Here is a 14568-nt window from a genome sequence, read left to right on the forward strand (position 1 = left end):
ATTACTGAGCTACAAAAACATGTCTTTGACCTAGTAAGTGAGTTCTCCGTCAGAGACAAAGATACAAAAGTAGAGGAACAAATTTCAGCTCACACACTGAGCTCTGTACAATAACGGTGCCTGATGAAGTTAGTATGAACGCTACTGAGGTAATTCTATTAACTTAGCAAATGGCGGAGCTGCGATGGCCGAGTGGTTAAGGCGTTGGATTAGAAATCCAATGGGGTTTCCCCGCGCAGGTTCGAGTCCTGCTCGCAGCGATTATCATTGCATGTGTTTGCTTCCGGCACCCCCAGAGCCGGAACTCCTTCTGGTATTTTGGTGCCAAGTATGTGGATCACCATCATGCTTTTAGCTCCATGGCACCGGGCCGAGTGCAGGAAGGTGAGCTTGAAGAGGACACCTGGGTGCCCTCGGGCTGGCATGGACAAGATAAGCCGAATGATTCAGTGCTGTTCCCTTTCTCTGGTTCCATGAGGGAAATCAGAATGTGAGCAGGTTGAAAAACAACAGCATTAGGAGCGCAAGGACAAAACAAGGTCTCATTTCAGAGGAAGATTCTTATGGAATGACACACAGAACATAAGAAATAAATTACATCAGAATACACTGAATGATCATTTCAAAATGCTGCTTGGATGATATGGCATCGTGTTCATTCAAACACATTGCTGCAAGCTGGTCATTATTGGGCGTTAGGAACTCCTGGTTATAGCAGATTGGGAATGGAAGGAGCAGCTTCACATCTGCACATTGACAGGTCAAACTGTGTCTCAGATTGACAGCTCCCAGGACAGGTTTTCCTCTCCTCTCGCTCTGTGCTGTGGATTCTCGGGGATTAGTTGGAGTTTCCCAGCTCAGTAACTGTGAAAGCCTCTGAGGCCGGCGATGCTCACAGTGTCTGTTCCCCAGATTCAGAGGGCTGCAGCCAATCAGAGCTGTGCCTGGGTTAACCCAGGGCTGGTTCAAATGGTGATATTGTTCACAAGCTGAATTCTATTTGATCAGATGTAGATACAGATTGTGTGCACTCAGTCACTAAACAACAAGATCCCACCTTCATATAGAGTTGATGAGAGGGGATGGAGGGATAGAGTGAGTTAGAGCAGTGAGACACAGACCGCCAGGCAATGCCTCAGTGACAGAAATCCTTGTAAATTACGGCTTTATCCAGAGAGATTCTCTTGGAGAAACAGAAGCTGCAGTCTCAGCTCTCAGAAAAACATCAGGTAAGGCGATAAAGGAGCAGCGCTCCGAAAGCTATTGGTTTTGCTAACAAATATATCTGTTGGACTTTAACCTGGTGTTGTGAGACTTCTTATCACAAGGGCAGAATCAGTGGAGTTCAGATATCTCAGAGGATTGTTAGGCTGTAGATGACGAAAGGCAGGAAGAGCTGAGGACATGGAGGGATTTGGAAACACGGATAAGAATATTAAAACTGAGACATTGCTTAACCACGAGTCAGTGTTTGTCACTGAGCACAGGGTTGATGCATTTATATATTTGGAGTAAATTCTGTTTTAATGATGAGAAATCAGTTAGCAGCTTCCTGGACACAGCAGCACAATAAATCGGATCAGAAGTGGATCACATGGTCCCTCAAGCCTGCTGCTCCATTCAATAGGATTATATTATAGATTCACAAACCACAGAATCTTTACAATGCAGTAACAGCCCATTTGGTGTTATTGAAACAACATTCTATCTAATCCCGCTCCCCCGCCTCACAGCCCCGAGACCTGACTTTGGTTCTGACTTTTGCTGATTTTGCACATTCTCCCCCGTGGGTTTCCTCTGGGTTCTCTGGTTTGCTCCCTGGTTGAAACATGTGCAGGTGAGGTGGATTGGCCATGTTAAATGTTGCTTTAGTTTCCAAAGATATGTACATTAGGCACTGAATCGCTGCAGTTTTGATACTTATCTTGAATATTTTCCCCTGGTTCTTGATGAACTCTTGACTGGAATATGAAAACCTCTATCTACCCTACAGTGCAGAATGTGGCCATTCGGCCCATTGCGTGTGCATTGATTCTCTGACCTATCCACTCAACCTCACATATTTACCCTGTTAATCCTCCTAATCTAAACATACTGGGAGACATTCGGGGAAATTTAGCATGGTAAGTCCATTTCCCCTATCAGTGGAGTGTGGGGGCAACCAGAGCACCCGGAGGAAAGCCAAGTGGGCACAGAGAAAATGTGGAAAATACACACAGTCACTGAAGGCCAGAATTGAACCCGGCCCATTTACTTTTCATTGTCTCTCTATAATCTTCCTACCAGAATGAATCACTTCACAATTCTCAGCTTTGAATTTCAGCTGTAACTTGTCCACTCATTCCGTTAACTTGTCTCTGTCCTTTTTACAGTTTTACACTATCCTCCTCAGAGTTCATAATGCTCCCAACTTTCACATCATCCACAAATTCTGAAATTGTGCCCTGCACACCATGACCTCGGTCACTAATATATCCTGGTGCATGTTCACAGTATCTACAGCTTGTGTGCAGATCAATGTGATTGACTGCAGTTTGAGGGTGAAAACAGAAAAGCGGAGCCAATGCAAATGCTTGCATATTCCACGGAAATGTTGCAGAATTGTTGTCAAGTCGTTTTGTTATCATCGTTAACAGAAAATAACTGAGAATGGTTTCGATGCATCAACCTCTGAATGATCAGTCCAGCACACTTCCGCTGCGTCACTTTGCTCTGGTAAATCCAGCTCCCCCCTGCTGCCTATCAATGTAACCATTCGGATATTCACTTCCACATTGTTGTTTAACTCCAGCACGAGTGTGAGGGAGCTTCAGTCTGGCCACACAATTCCACTGCAAAACACCAAGAATGCAATGGACGGAAAAGACACACACAAAAGCAGCAGAAGAGACTGTTTGTAAATGAGTGACGACAGACAAAGGTTCCGAGAAACCGGCAGGACCCGGAATTGATCACTCACATGTTAAATTAGTTTTCTGTTGTAAATATATTCTTGTAAGCATATTTCCTGCTGTACAGCTGTCCTGCTTTGAACTATTGCTCAAAGATGTTCACTGTTGTTGTGTAAAGTGTTTCACTGTTTGTAAATATATTTCCTGCTGTGCTCTATGATATAGAGGGTTACAGCATGGAAACAGGCCCTTCGGCCCAAGTGTTCATGCTGCCCGTTGTCTTTTTCCCTCGGAGTTATTCCCAATTATCCGTGTTTTGCCAATATCTCTCCAGACCAATCTTACCCAGGTAACTGTCTCAAATGTTGGTGAGTGTTTTCTTTTCTTTCTGCTGTTGTGAAATATGCTGCCCTGTTATTGTGTTTCCGGCTCTGTAAAAATTTTTTCTTCTTTTCTCTTCACATATCACCTTCCCTTGCAAACATGTTCCCTGTTGTGTAAAAAAGATTCCCCGTGAGGACTTTTTTTGTCTGTAAATTGTTGCATGTTGTGTTAAGATGTTCCCTCTTCTTGTGTAAGGCTCTGGTTGCAGAAAAAGCCATTTACTACAGATCGAGGTTTTTCGGGGAAAAGGGAAGCCAAATAACAGTTTGTGTTCTCCAGGTAAAAGGATCAACTGCTTCACAGTTACCGTTAAGTTGTTTATTCATCACTATGAGCAGGAATAGCAGAGGATGGTTTCAATCCATCGATCTCTGGGTTATGGGCCCAGCACGCTTCCGTTGCGCCACTTTGCTACGGCAAGAATTTTTCCCTGCTGCCCATCAATGTAGTCAGACAGATGGTCACTCCTCTATCGTTTAACAGGAACACCAGTGTGAGGAGGCATCACTGCATCACACCGAGAATACAATAGACAGTGAAAAACACACAATAGCAGCATGAGAGACTGCTTGGACACATGGAACGACGGACAGAGTGTTGGGAAACCGGCAAGATACGGAATTGGAGAGTCGATCACTATTTTAAAAGGAATGTTCTGTTGCAAATACGTGTTTATAAATATATTTCCTGCTGTGTAACTGTGCTCTCTGTTGTTGAGAAATGTTTTCTGCTGTTGTCTAAAATGCCTTCCCGGCTGCGTAAATATGATCCATCTTGTGTCAATATTTTTAAAATACTCTCTTAATATATGCCCTGTCCTGTAAACGTGTTCCCTGTTACATGAGAACATAAGAAATAGGAGCAGGAGTAGGCCATCTCGCCCTTCGAGCCTGCCCCGCCGTTCAATAAGATCATGGCTGATCTGAAGTGGATCAGTTCCACTTTCCCGCTTTCTCCCCATAACCCTTAATTCCTTTATCTATCAAAAACCTCTCCACCCGTGACTTAAATATATTTAGCGAGGTAGCCTCCACCACTTAAATGGGCAGTGAATTCCAGAGATTCACCTCCCTTTGAGTGAAGAAGTTCCTCCTCAAATCCGATCTAAACTGCCCTCCACCCCTTATCTTGAGGCTGTGTCCTCTAGTCTTGCTATCCTTTCTGAGCGGGAAGAATCTCTCTGCCTCTATCCTGTCTATCATCTTCATTATCTTATATGTCTCTATAAGATCACCCCGTCATCCTTCTAAACTCCAACGAGTACAGACACAGTCTATCCAGTCTCTCTTCATAGGCTAACCTCCTCATCTCAGGTCTCAGCCTAGTGAACCTCCTCTGCACTGCTCTGTTGTGTCAAAATATTCTCCGTGAAGATGTTTTCCGTTTTACTAAGGTTAATTATCTGATCTCATGATGTTCCATGTTGGGTTAAAATGTTGTATGTTGTGTTAAGACCTTCTCTGTTCTTGTATAAAACTCTGGTTAAACTGGAAGTGGATCACGATCGCCCAATTTCGACGGCCTTTTACCCTCTGTTCGGGAATGTGATTGGGTGATTCATATTGTATCCAACACATGCATGTGAGTGAGATTTGTTCTGTGTCTCTCCGTCTCCGGTTGGAGTTGCGAGTTTTTATTTGTTTTATTCATTTCGAGAGGTGGTTACCACTGACTAGGCCAACGTTCATTGCCAATCCCTAACCGGCCTTAAGTATGTGGTGGTTTGCTGCTTTCTTAAACTGCTGCTGTCCCTGAGGTGAGGGAACAACCACGGTGCTGTCAGCCTAACAGCGGAGAAACAGAAGCTGCAGTCTCAACTCTCACTGATTTTGTCGCAGAGACAAATTAATAATCCCACACTCAGGAACAGTGCTGCATTTTGACAGAAGAGATGGGGAAAGGCAATAGAAACTGAATGGTCCAGTTCTGAGCAGTGTGCAGGCGCAGGGGGACTTGAGGGTCAGAGAGATCTTTGAAGGAGAGAGACGATTTTAAGAGAGTTGTCAGGAAGGCGGATTGGATGTTTGGCTTCATAACTGGAGATACTGAGTATAAAAACTGGGAAGTTCTGCTCAATCTTTATGAAGCCCTGATTAACTGTAGCTGTTTTAGGATTGCCCCCAGACCCGGTAACCAGACTTTACAAAGTGTGTGAGAGTCCTTATGAAGGGGGAAAGGAGATTTACTGTTTTGGATCCAGCAGTGAGGGATTTTAGCTCCAAGGTATGGCTGGATAACTCGGAGTTTCTCTCTGTGCAGCAAAAGGGATTGAGTGGCGCTGGAAGAGAGGTGTAAAAGAGGAGAACATATTGAACTAAGGTTCACAGGGGGAAGTTGCTGCATTAGCTGCTAGCAGAAGGATTCGGGGACAGGCATTGAAGATTGAAGACAGGAAGTGCAGGAGGCAAAGCATCCCGACAGTGCGGAAGGAGGCCATTCGGCCCAGATATTCTGCACCGACTCTCCGACAGTGAATCCCTCCCTGTCACTCTACGTAATTACTCTGCTAATCCGCCTAACAATAAGGGTCAATTTAACCTGACCAATCCACCTAATTTGCTCGTCGTTGGAGATGGGAGGAAACCGGAGCATCCGAAGGAAACCCACGCAGACACGGGGAGAGCGTGCAATCTCCACACAGACAGGCACCAAAAGAATGTTAGAAGTGGACGTTAGGTTTCTGCTGTTGACAAACTCTGGGGATTCCACTTAATTTTTTTGGCATCTGGGAATCAGAGAAGTAACTAAAAACAAAACTGAAAATAAATATGATCACGGCAGTTATTCACATGGCGCTAACATTTGGGGCTCACTTGCATATGTTGACCGCGTGGCCTAATGGATAAGGCGTCTGACTTCGGTAATCCTGGTGATGATGATATCAGAAGATTACAGGTTCGAGTCCTGTCGCGGTCGTTTTATGCAGAAATCTGGTAAAACTTCCGGCAAACTGAGATTTCCTTCTTCAGCTGAAAGCTCTGCATTTTCTTGCAAACATTGCGGGGCGCTTTCTCAGAATGTATTTCCTTGTTGTTTTGCCCATTACATTTTCTCACCTCATTATTTTAGCCTCCTCCGAGGAAATCTATCTTTTTGTGTGATCTTAATAAATTATTGATGCCCCCGAATGGAGCAACAGGCTTTGTAGCAAATAGTTTAATAAAATTCTGTGGAGGAAGAGGTTTAATAACGAGCTGAGTGAAGTGTTTCTGATTACAGGGATGAAAGGTGATGTCACTGGGCTGGTGATCCAGAGGCCCGCGCTAATCTTTGGGGAATCCGGAATTAAAGGAAAACATGGAAAAATTAAAATCTGACTGGGATTCCCAGTCCTGTCAGACTGTATGGTTGCTTTCCGAGTTCTCAGAGATATTTTCTCTGCAATGAGTTTGCGGGAGGTAAACATTGCTTCGTCTTTCACTCGTTGTCGCCACCTTCATTGCAAAGAATTATCTTTAGGAAAAAAAAAAGCAGGGCTCGTCCGGGATTTGAACCCGGGACCTCTCGCATTCTAATACTGTGCCCAAAGCGAGAATCATACCCCTAGACCAACGAGCCACCCACGGCAATCTGTCCCCTGAACTTTTCAAAGTGTTCCAAAGTTAGGCAATTTTTTTGACCACTGAGAGATTTATTGAACAATGTTCCATTTCACTGTCTGTTTTGATGAAGTCATGATGTAGAGATGCCGGCGTTGGTTTGGGGTAAACACAGTAAGAAGTCTCACAACACCAGGTTAATGTCCAATTGGTTTATTTGATCGTAAACCCACAAGCTTTCGGGGTTTGCCCATTCATAAGAACATAAGAACATACGAAATCGGAGCAGGAGTAGGCCACCTAGCCCTTTGAGCCTGCCCCGCCATTCAACAAGATCATGGCTGACCTGTCGTGTCTCAGTTCCACATTCCCGCCCTCTCCACATAACCCTTAATCCCCTTGCCTATCAAAAACCTATCCACCCGCGTCTTAAATATATCTAGCGAGGCAGCCTCCACCACTTCAACGGGCAGAGAATTCCAGAGATTCACCACCCTTTGAGTGAAGAAGTTCCTCTTCAACTCCGTTCTAAACCGCCCCACTTTATCTTGAGGCTGTGGCCTTTAGTCTTACTGTCCTTTCTGAGCGGGAAGAGCCTCTCCACCTCTATCCAATCCATCCCATTCATCATCTTATACGTCTCAATGAGATGTCCCCTCATTCTTCGAAACTCTAACGGGTACAAGCCTAGTTTATTCAGCCTCTCCTCATAGTTCAACCCCCTCAACTGCGGCATCAGCCTACTAAACCTCCTCTGCACTCCCTCCAAGGCTAAAATATCCTTGCGTCATCACCCGACAAAGGGGCAAACCCCGGAAGCATGTGAGTTTACGATCAAATAAATTGATTGGACTCTTACCTGGTGTTGTGAGACTTCTTACCGAGTCAAAGAAGGCAGAGGATCACAATGGAAGGATTTGTTTCTGAATAGAGGGCTGTGCCAAGTGGTGTTCCTCAGGGTTCAGTGCTGGGACCTTTGCTGTTTGTAATATATAAATTATTTGGCGGAAAATGTAACTGATTTGATTAGTAAGTTTGCAGACAACACAAACGATGGTGGATTTGTGGGTAGTGATGAGGGCCATCAGAGGATACAGCAGAATATAGATCAGTTGGAGACTTGGGCAGAGAGATGGCCGATGGAATTTAATCCGGACAATGTGGGTTAATTCATTTTGGAAGGTCTAATACAGATAGGAAATATACAGTAAATGGCAGAACCCATAAGAGTATTGATAGCCAAAGGGATCTGAGTGGACAGGTCCACAGGTCTTTGAAATTGGCAATGCTGGTGGAGAAGGTAGTCAAGGAGGCATATAGGATTCTTGCATTCGTCGGCTGAGACATTGAGTTTAAAAATTGGCAAGTCATGTTGCTGCTTTATAGAACCTTACTGAGGCTGCACTTGGAATTTAGTGTTCAGTTCCGTCCGCCAAACTACCAGAAGAACGTGGAGGCTTTGGAGAGGGTGCAGAAAAGATTTACTAGGATGTTGCCTGCTAAGGATGGCATTAGCTATGAGGAGGGGTTCGAGAAACTTGTTTTGTCCTCACTGGAACGAAGGAGGTTGAGGGGCGACTTGCGAGAAGTCCACAAGATTACGAGAGGCATGGACAGAGTGGATAGTCAGAAGCTTTGTTTTTGCCCCCTGGGTGAAAGAATCAGTCTCTCGGAGGCAAAGGTTTAAGGTGTGAGGGACAAGGTTTAAAGGAGATGTATGAGGGAAGGAGTGGTGGGTGCCTGGAACTCTTTGCCACGGATGTAGTGGAAATGGATACGGTAGTGACTTCTTAGCGGTGTATTGACAAATTCATGAATAAGATGGAAATAGAGGGATCTGGTCGCGGAATGGAAGGAGGGTTTTCATAAGTCGGGTAGCATGATCGATGCAGGCTTGGAAGGCCGAAGGGCCTGTTTCTGTGCTGTAATTTTCTTTGATCTTTGCTCACCCAGAGAAAATCTACGCAAACACGGGGAAACATGGAGACTCCACACAGACACTGAGTCAAACCGGGAATCAAACCCGGGTCCCTGGTGCTGTGAGGCAGCAGCAGCTTCCTATCCACCCTGTCCGTTTCTTATACACCTCAATCAGGTTTCCTCCCAGCCTTCACTGCTCTAAATAAAATAATCTGATCCAATCCAATCTCTCTTCATAGCTCAAATTCTCCAATCCAGTCTACGATCTGGTCCCTGGTAAATGGACACTGCACCCTCCCCAGTGCAATCAAATCCTTACTGTAGTGATTACCAGAACTGCACACTGTCCTCCAGCGGTGGCCTCACCAAAATGTTGTCCAGCTCGAACTGAACCTTCCTGCTCTTACAATCATGCATTAATATTCCATTCCTCACGCTGCATGAATCTTCACAACTCACAAACTCAAAGGGATTTCCAATATTGGAAAACATTGGAGGTTTCCTTTGGATTTTCAGGGATTTGGGAATCAGTGGATCATCCAAAAATAGAACTGAAAAATATGAAATCACAGCATTTATTGACATTGTGCTAATGTCAGGGTAATATTCGACGTGTTGACTACGTGGCGTCGCCGCGTCAAAGGTGAGCCAAAATGCTGATGAATTGAACGAACGTTGATCTCGGGTCACGAAAAGTTTCCGTACAAATGTAAAGATTTCCATTTTCGAAAGTTTCAATTCTTGACAGTCTTTTATTTTTGCCGTTTTCAAAATTAGAGAACAACACACGTACAATTTTACATAATAAAATTGCGATGAACTCCCCGTCGGGGAATTGAACCCCGGTCTCCCGCGTGACAGGCGGGGATACTAACCACTATACTAACGAGGAACTGACCCAGTAATTGACGAAACGCATTGTACACTTGCCATTTACACTTCCGGAACGACAACTCACTTCTGACGAGATCAGTTCTTTTCCCCAATACGGAGAACCATTTAATGCAGCAAACAGCGGCTTCAACGCATTAATTAAGACTTTTGGATTAGCAGGAAAGAGAATGAGATGGATGCATGAAGAAAAAACACAGATCAGGTGGAGACAGAAAGGTGCGTTTGCCGTTCATATCAAACCGCGTGTTCTTTTTAATTTTGGAGGAAAGACGGGGTGTCTTCAAGTCTGAACATGCTGGACAATCTCAGCTGGTCTCTCGCCACAGATGATGTCAGACCTGCTGAGTTTTTCCAGCATTTTCATTTGTTGTTTCAGATTCCAGCATTGGCAGTATTTTGCTTTTATCTTGTCTCGAAATGTGTTTTTTTTTTCCCAAACGGCTGGAAGTTTCAAAGTGCTTTACAGCTGAGATACATTTCTTTCATTATATTGTCTTTTTATTGCCCGAGGTACAGGCGCAGATTGAGCAAATACATAAAGTACTGTATCTCTCATCGTTTTGAAATTCGTCATTTCAGGAACAATAAACTTTATCCAGATCCAAAATCCGAGGACGGATGAATAATCGTTCCTTGAATCTGACGTGATTTGAACACACAACCTTCTGATCTGGAGTCAGACGCGCTACCGTTGCGCCACAAGGTCACAGATCTGCGCACCTTTTTACATCTGTGTTGTGTTTGGTGAATTCAAAAACCAAACAGGGAATTGTCTCCCTCTTTATTTTCTCGGGATTTAAATAGATTGGAAGGGTAACAACGAAGCAAAATTAACGAGAAAGTAGAAACACAACATTATCCTACAGGAGGAATGTGTTCTTTGTTCAAGAGGTGATTAGAAAGGGCATTTTTGTATGACGAGGTGGCCCAGTGGTGAAGGCGATGGATTGCTACTTCATTGCGTTCTACACATTTGGGTTTGCATCCCATCCTCGTCGGAAATACGTCTTCACTGCCCCTTTATTGGGGGTAAACTCAGTATGTGGGGATGCGGCCTGGGTCGGATTGCTGTTGGTGTAGACTCGATGGGCCGAATGCCCTTCTTCTGCACTGTGGGGATTGTTTGACTTTCGGGGCGGCAGTTTCACTTCTCTGAAAGCATTGATCCACCAGTTCCTTATCTAAAAAGCCGACTCAAATGAGTTCCTGACCACAATCTTTGAATATCTCACCAGATAACGATGAAAAGTCCAACATGTCATTCTTTGCGCCGCAGCTGCAGCATTTATTCCCCATTCCCATAGAACATTACAGCACAGAAACAGGCCTTTTGGCCTTCCCTGGCTGTGCCGAACCATTTTTCTACCTAGTCCCACTTACCTGCACCTGAACCATATCCTTCCGCACCCCTCTCATCCATGTACCTGTCCAAGCTTTTCTTCAATGTTAAAAATGAGCCCGCATTTACCACTTCATCCGGCAGCTCATTCCACACTCCCACCACTCTCTGTGTGAAGAAGCCCTCCCCCCCCCCCAATATTCCCTTTAACCTTTCCCCTTCACCCTTAACCCATGTCCTCTACTTTTTTTTCCTCCCCTCGCCTCCGTTGAAAAAGTCTATTTGCATTCACTCTATCTATACCCATTATAATTTTGTACGCCTCTATCAAATCTCCCCCCATTCTTCTAAGATCCAGGGAATAAAGTCCTAACCTATTCAACCTTTCTCTGTAACTCAGTTTCTCAAATCCCGGCAACATCCTTGTAAACCTTCTCTGCACTCTTTCAACCTTATTAATATCCTTCTTGTAATTAGGTGACCAAAACTGCATGCAGTACTCTAAATTCGGCCTCACCAATGTCTTATACAGCCTCACCATAACATTCCAACTCTTATACTCAATACTTTGATTTATAAAGGCCAATTTTCAAAAGCACTCTTTACGACCCTATCTACCTGTGACGCCACTTTTAGGGAATTCTGTATCTGTATTCCCAGATCCTTCTGTTCTACTGCACTCTTCAGTGTCCTACCGTTAACTTTGTATGTTCTAGCTTGGTTTGTCCTTCCAAAGTGCAACACCTCACGCTTGCCTGCATTAAACTCCATCTGCCATTTTTCTGCCCATTTTTCTAGCTGACTCAAATCCCTCTGTAAGCTTTGAAAACCTTCCTCACTGTCCACTACTCCTCCCATCTTTATATCGTCAGCAAATTTACTGAACCAATTTACCACATTATCATCCAGATCATTGATGAGCTTTTGGGGTTTGCCCTTCGTCAGGTGAATGGAGAGTTCTGGCCTCAGGCAGAGCATATAACAGCATAGACAGTTTACAGATTACTGATTAGAATGCGAATCTTTACACCTAACCTGCAATTCAAGTCTTAAAGATGACGAAAATGTGAGTGGAAAGAGCATTATGCATAGGTTAAAGAGATGTGTATTGTCTCCAGACAGTACAGTAATTGAGGGTTTGCAAACCCAGACAAGTCACGGGGGGTTACAGATAGGGCGACATGAACCCAAGATCCCGGTTGAGACCCTTCCACATGTGTGCGGAACTTGGCTATCAGTCTCTGCTCAGCGACTCTGCGCTGTCGTGTGTCGTGAAGGCCGCCTTGGAGAACGCTTACCCGAAGGTCAGAGGTCGAATGCCCGTGCTATAAGGCAGCAGCAGCTTCCGATCCACCCTGTCCATTCCTTATATACCGCAATCAGGTCTCCTCTCAGCCTTCACTGCTCGAAATAAAACAGTCTGATCCAATCCAGTCTCTCTTCACAGCTCAAATTCTCCATCCCAGACAACGATCTGGTCACTGGTAAATGGATCATGTTCTGCAGTAATATATTCTCTGCAATGATTTCTCGGGAACTCTAATCTGCTCCTGATTTTAATCATTTTCGGAATCTACTTTGGAAAAAAATAAAAATAATTCCCGGGCTCGTCCGGGACTTGAACCCGGGACCTCTCGCATTTTAATACCGTAACCCTAAGCGAGAATCATACCCCTAGACCAATCAGCCAACCGCCAAAGCTGGTTAAATGGACATATTTTTTCAATATCTCCCACAGATTATTAACCATTTCTTTCGTAACAACATTGTAAAATCAGGAATGTTCCCGAACAATGTTCCATTTCACTGTCTGTTCTGGTGAAGATCAGAAGCAGTGATATCTGTTTTCACCACTCGCCAAGTCGACCTGTGGTTGTAACTCGCCAGTCGCGTCGGTAATCTCATTCTGACAGCCGGATTTGATTGGATTTGATTTGATTTATTTTTGTCACATGAAATAGTATACAGTGAAAGGTATGGTTTCTTGCAGACAAAGCATACCGCACATAGAGAAGGAAGGGAAAAAGTGCTGGATGTAATACCACCTCATCTTTCCCCAAATAAGGGGACCAAAACTGGACACAATATTCCAGTTGTGACTTCATCAACACATTGAAACAATATTTCTCTACTTTCTTACTCCAGTTTTTTTGCAATATATGCTTACATTCAAATTCCCTTTTAAATTATACATTTTACCCGCATACTGACTTTACTGACCGGATACCACTAGACCAACGAGCCTTCGGCGCACTATTTTTTTTTCAGCGAATAAACTTCTGTTAACTAGCTATCCTTTCAGGCTGTCATTCGAATGGAACATTGAAGAAAAACACAGCAGATTCAGGGGGAAATGCGATCCTCTTTGTCTTAGACCCTGACTATTCAACAGGATGTTCAGTGTTGGGATTGTAGCTTCTCTCAGCGAAAGAAATTCCCATCACATCAGTTCAAGGATTGTTGTGAAGAATAGATTGAGCAAAGTGTAGAAGATCAATGCGGAAAAGTGTGAGGTGATTCACTTTGGTAAGAGGAACAGGAGTACAGAATATAGGGCTAATGGAAGGACTCTTGGTCGTGTCGACGAGCAGAGAGACCTCGCTGTGCGTGTGCATAGATCCCTGAAAGTTGGCATCCAGGTTGATAAGGTTATTAAGAAGGCGTACGGTGTGTTCGCTTTTATTGGTAGAGGTATTGAATTTCGGAGCCGTGAGTTCATGTTGCAAGTGTACAAAACTCTGGTGCGGTCGCACTTGGAGTATTGCGTACAGTTCTGGTCGCCGCATTATAAGAAAGATGTGGAAGCATTGGAAAGGGTGCAGAGGAGATTTACCAGGATGTTGCCTGGTATGGTGAGAAGGCCTTATGAGGAAAGGCTGTGGGACTTGAGGTTGTTTTCGTTGGAGAGAAGAAGGTTAAGAGGTGACCTAATTGAGGCACACAAGATGATCAGAGGATTGCATAGGGTGGACAGTGAGAGCCCTTTTCCCTCGGATGGTGATGGCTAATACGAGGGGACATAGCTTTAAATTGAGGGGTGAGGATTGTAGGACAGATGTCAGAGGTAGGTTCTTTACTCAGAGGGTAGTAAGGGTGTGGAATGCTGTAATAGAAGTAATCAATGTCTGGTCCGCGAAACAATGCTTCCTAAATCACAGAATGTTAACAGGGCACTCAATGTAATAGAAGTAATCAATGTCTGGTCCGCGAAACAATGCTTCCTAAATCACAGAATGTTAACAGGGCACTCAATGCAATCCAAAAACACATTAAAGATTCTTCAACTTACAAAGCCCTATTTGCGTATGTATCAGACTACATACATAAGCAAACAAGGTGATAAAAGCCCTATTTGCGTACATAAACAAAGGTATACGTGCCAAACTGCACAAGCAAGTAACTCACGTAATCGCGTGAAGTACTCGGGAACAGCGCGTGAACACTCTCAGGACTGTCATTGATTGGATATCAGAGCAGAGGAATGAGCCTGATCAACTCATTCCTCAGCCTTTAAAAAAAGGGATTCCCATTGTCTCGGTGGACGCTCAACCGTGGGGTAAGCGCGCATCGCCCGGTCGTTATCGGGACAACGTGTTGGTCC

At 44.3% G+C, this 14568-nt stretch overlaps 5 non-coding genes across 5 annotated transcripts; 2 read left to right on the plus strand and 3 right to left on the minus strand.

The window, feature by feature from the left end:
* Positions 1-178: 178 nt before the first annotated feature.
* Positions 179-260, plus strand: trnas-aga (transfer RNA serine (anticodon AGA)). Its single transcript has one exon. It is a non-coding gene; the product is annotated as a tRNA-Ser (tRNA).
* A 5839-nt stretch (positions 261-6099) lies between these two features.
* trnar-ucg (transfer RNA arginine (anticodon UCG)) lies at positions 6100-6191 on the plus strand. The gene is given in 2 exon segments: positions 6100-6136; positions 6156-6191. It is a non-coding gene; the product is annotated as a tRNA-Arg (tRNA).
* A 557-nt stretch (positions 6192-6748) lies between these two features.
* Positions 6749-6833, minus strand: trnap-ugg (transfer RNA proline (anticodon UGG)). The gene is given in 2 exon segments: positions 6749-6784; positions 6798-6833. It is a non-coding gene; the product is annotated as a tRNA-Pro (tRNA).
* A 2721-nt stretch (positions 6834-9554) lies between these two features.
* Positions 9555-9626, minus strand: trnad-guc (transfer RNA aspartic acid (anticodon GUC)). Its single transcript has one exon. It is a non-coding gene; the product is annotated as a tRNA-Asp (tRNA).
* Positions 9627-10262: 636 nt separating this feature from the next.
* On the minus strand, positions 10263-10334 carry trnaw-cca (transfer RNA tryptophan (anticodon CCA)). The gene has a single exon. It is a non-coding gene; the product is annotated as a tRNA-Trp (tRNA).
* Positions 10335-14568: the final 4234 nt, after the last annotated feature.

This window comes from Carcharhinus amblyrhynchos, unplaced genomic scaffold, assembly GCF_965287045.1.
Source record: "Carcharhinus amblyrhynchos unplaced genomic scaffold, sCarAmb.v2.hapA scaffold_42, whole genome shotgun sequence".
NCBI lineage: Eukaryota > Metazoa > Chordata > Chondrichthyes > Carcharhiniformes > Carcharhinidae > Carcharhinus > Carcharhinus amblyrhynchos.